General features: G+C 32.1%; 1 non-coding gene across 1 annotated transcript; it reads right to left on the bottom strand.

The window, feature by feature from the left end:
* Positions 1-1488: 1488 nt before the first annotated feature.
* LOC149518455 (small nucleolar RNA R71) lies at positions 1489-1595 on the bottom strand. Its single transcript, XR_016343377.1, has one exon. It is a non-coding gene; the product is annotated as a small nucleolar RNA R71 (small nucleolar RNA).
* Between the last annotated feature and the right edge of the window lie 2945 nt (positions 1596-4540).

The raw sequence follows: 4540 nt of genomic DNA, 5'->3' as shown, positions 1-4540 counted from the left end.
CATATCTCCTATTGAAATCTCATCTTAGCCAAACCTAGAGGGGAGATTGATCAAGATTACATCACATGAAGATCAAGGGCCAAGATCATCATATTTAGCCAAAGCATTTCAAAAATGAAGAGTTTGATTTTTGTATGCAACCTTGAGGATTAAGATAGAGCTTTATCTTTTAGTTTTTGAATTAAACTCAATCACTTGTAAAGTGCACCTTTTTGGTCGAACCTAAGCCTATAAATAGGCAAAGCCATTCACTTGTTTGAACATCGTATCCCACACTTCTCTTTTCTTCTCTCTTTTTTTTTCTTAGTTATTTAGTTTTTCTTTAGATTAGTTATTGGCTTAGGTGACAGTTCTACCAATAACCAAAGTTTTTTTCTATAATTCCTTTATTTTAAACCCAAGAAGTATTTTTCAAGATCTATTTTTCTTCTTTGTCTTCAAGCTTACTCTTTACATCCTCATTTTCGATAATCATCTTTATTATTCTAGTTTAATTTGTTTTCATGCAATCTTTGCTTTCTCAATTTTTTTTATGCAAGATAAGTTCTTGCCATAACTTTTTTCCTTACAAGTTTTTAAGTTTCGTGCTCTTGATCCCATTAATCTTTTACTTTCATAATTTCAAGATTTCATTATTCTCAAGTTTGCAATTATTATTTCTTTCAAGATCTTGTTTTGGCTCTTCTCTTTAGCTTATCAAGTGATAGTTGGTTAAGTGAGATTTAAGCCTACAATGCTTTCAATCTTTCTTTTCTTTTCTTTGCAACCAAAACCCAAGTTTTCATTTGTTTAGATATAGGATTTCAAGATTTTGCCATTGGTGATTATGAACAACCGAACATTATTTTTATAACCCTTGAGGAGATGATACTTGGAATACTCCACTTTATTATATGATCTGTGCACTTGTAAGCTCTATGAAAAAGGCAACAATCAAGTTTTTGGCACCATTGATAGGGATTATAGTGGTATACACAATACCAGTAAAGAATTCTTAAGCTTGTTTGGATATGCAGATTTAAAAGTGTTGACTTAGCTCCAATTGATCAAGAGGTGGAAAGAACTTTTAGAAGAAGAAGAAAAGAGTAATCAACACCAGTAGCACTTACTCGTGTGGTGAATACAAATAATGAGGGACTATGTAGTTCCCAATGCCAATGGTTTTCAGCCATCCATTAGAAGGCCAACTATTCAAGCCACTAACTTAAAGATAAAGCCTTCTATTATACAAATGGTCCAAAGTTCTATGCAGTTTGGAGGACTACCAAACGATAATCCAAATTTACATCTTTTTAATTTTCTTAAACTCTGTGATACTTTTTGTTACAATGGTGTTTCTAACGAGGCTATTAGACTAAGATTATTTCCTTTTTCTTTAGGGACAAAGTGAAAAATTGGTCGTCTTTTTTACCACCATGCTTAATTACAACATTGGGTGATCTAGTTTAAAAATTTTTGGCAAAATTTTTCTCACCAACAAAAATAGCAAAACTAAGGAATGAGATTACCACTTTTATGCAAGCTAGGGGTGAAACTTCATATGATGGATGGGAGAGATTTAAATAACTGCTTAAAAAATGCCCATATCATTGTTTACCCCAGTGGCTTTAAATTCAGGTATTTTACAATGGTCTCACATAACCAATGAGGACCACCTTAGATTCAGTTGTTGGAAGGGCTATAATAAGCAAGACTCCTTAGGAGGCTAATGAGCTAATAGAAGAGATGGCTACCAATAATTACCAGTAGGATTGAAAGAAAGGTCAATAAAAAATTAGCTGGTTTATTTGAAGTTAATGCTATTACTTCTATTAACTTTCAACTGGTTGCCCTTATAATGAAGTTTGAAGCCTTAGGAAATCAAATGCAAGCTAACCTAATTAACGCCATACAAGATCTCTTGGTATCTTGTGACATATGTGAAGAACCCCCATTCCTCAAAAAGATGCCAATATAGGTTAGAACCTATCCATTACATCCAACAAAACAAATCATGTAATAACCTATAGCAATACTTGCAATCCCGGCTAGAAAACCATCCAAACTTTTCTTGGAACGGACCAAACTATCAAGCCATTAACAATCAAATCAACAACTACCATACCAATCCACCATATTATAACCCATCTTAAGAAAAGAAACCTAAATTTAAGGACATGTTGACCCTGTTGATGCAAGCTAACAATGCCAACATCCAAAGCTAAGCTATATTTATAAAAAATATAGAAAATCAAATAGATCAACTTGCCTAAGCCAAAGCAAATTGCCTAGTAGATACCTTACCTAGTAACACTAAACCAACCCAAAAAGATAAGGTAAGAAGGGATGCAATGCAGTAAATCCTTTGGGGGATGTTAGGATGGACGATATTGATAAAAAAGATGATGAACCATACTGGTCAACCTACCTAGTTTTGTAAGATAACCTGAAGTGGATTTTATTAAAAGAAACGATATTTTGAAATATGAAAAGCTTTTAAGACTTGTTAAAAAAGTTTTAGAGGGTTTTAACCTCATGACATTAGAGACCCCTGAAGCTATTGAAACCTATGAGGAAGATCCTAAAGAAGAAAATGATGAGATGGACTATAAGAAAAATCTAAAAAAATACATTGAGGGGTCTCTTAAAGAAACGTAAATGCTATTACAAGTAAAAAGAGCATTAGTAGAAAGCATTCCACCTAAAAAGATAGCCTAAGGTGAGCTTGCCCAAAATAATCAATGATATGGCATATTGCTAGAAAAGGATCCTTAAGAAGAAGAAGAAGAAGAAGAAGAAGAAGAAGAGCTTCAAGAGGAAGTTCAACAAAAGCCAAGGATGACTACTAGAATGTATAGGTAGTGTTTTAATGTTAACCCACCTGGCCCAAGGCCTATTCCAAAAAAGCTATGTAAGGAACTAAAAGAAGCCATGTTCTTAGATGATTGTAGTCCTATGGCTTCAATAATTTTTGCCCAAAAAGTTAAAAGATCTAGGGAGTTTTACTATACCTTACATGATTGGAAAATTAAAATTCTTTAATAGTCTTTGTGATCTTAATTCAAGCATAAATTTAATGCCAACATGTTTTTGTGTAGCTAGGTTATAGAGAGCTAAAACCTTATACATTCAATATTAAGTTTATTGATCAATCTATTAAGTTACTACAAGAGATGTTGAAAAATATCTTGGCAAAAGTTAGAAAATATGCTTTCTTTGTGATTTTACTATTTTAGATATAGAAGATGATTAGGCTTCATTATTCTTAGGTAGACCTTTCCTATTTATTGCCAAAGCCATGATAGATGTATATGAGGCTAACATTACCCTTAGGTTTAGACTCAAGAAAATGCAACTTGTATCTACAGGCTATGGTGTGATAAGACATGAAAAAAGTGTTAGTGTAGCTAAGGAATTTAAGGAAACCCTAAAAGAGTCCAACCTATTAGTAAAGCCTCTTGATGCTCTGAAAAACTTAGTAAACCCTAGTTTTAATTTTGTCAATCCTTACAAAAACTCAAGCTCAATTTATGTAATCCATAATAGGAGAATTAGCCCATCTTCTTAAAGTAAGTCTGTTTATGTTATATCACAAAGAAGAAGGCAACAAGGAAAGCTCTCTCCAAAGGGATAAAGGGATTCTACATAGATTTAAGGATGGTCAAGCTTAACCAAAGCTAGCGGTGCTTAGGAGGCAACCCAAGTTCTACTTTAATGGTTATGATTTTTTATTTTTTTATTTATTTTCTTTTAGGAAAGGTATGTTTTAATATCTTTGTTTGAGTTTTTTTAGGGATGAAAAAAAGTAAGAGGATTCATTATGGATATTTGGCCTTATAGAATTTTAGGCAATATTTCTTTTTTCTTTGAGTTTTTAATATATGATTCCATGTAAGTGTTGGGGGGAAGAAAACTTTTTGATTTTAACTCATCTTTGCTTTTAAAACCAAATTGACTTGCTAAACTTCATTATGATGTTCACTTAGTTGGAAATTACATATATTCTCTTGAATGACTAAAGTATGATATGGAGTTTAAATATGGATATAGTATGAACTTGAAAAGAATTCTCAAGCATGTCTTTTCTTTAGATATGCTTTTTATGCATAGATTTCTATTTTCTTTATATGAAATGCTATAATTTTTGTGAAGGTTTGTGAAATATGGACTTGCATGAAATTTAGGATTTGAATAAGTGCTTTAAAATTCACCTACTTAAGCATGTCTTCATTTTGACTATTTAAGCCTTTTTCAAGCCCACCTTGTGATAATGCATCCCTAGTGCCATTATTTTGAGCCTATTTACTAATCATTTTCTTTGTTTATTTAGCCACATTATAAGCCCAATAAGCCTTTTCTTTGATTATTATTATCCTTTTTTTTGTTGTCCTAACCCACTATGCTTACTTGTGTATCATGGACATATTCTTGTATTTGGAAAGAAGGGAGGCTCAAGGAAAGAAAAAGAAAATCAACAATCATGAAAACCAAAGCCTAATAAAGCCAAAAATGGCTATCATTTAAAAATAAGAAAAAAAAGTCAAAAATACAAAGCAATAAA

The sequence above is a fragment of the Durio zibethinus genome, chromosome 6 (genome assembly GCF_047325235.1).
Source record: "Durio zibethinus cultivar Kanyao isolate XHJ-2024 chromosome 6, ASM4732523v1, whole genome shotgun sequence".
NCBI classification, from domain to species: domain Eukaryota; kingdom Viridiplantae; phylum Streptophyta; class Magnoliopsida; order Malvales; family Malvaceae; genus Durio; species Durio zibethinus.
Note: the sequence above shows the minus strand (reverse complement) of the source record. Positions and strands in the feature narration are given on the sequence as shown.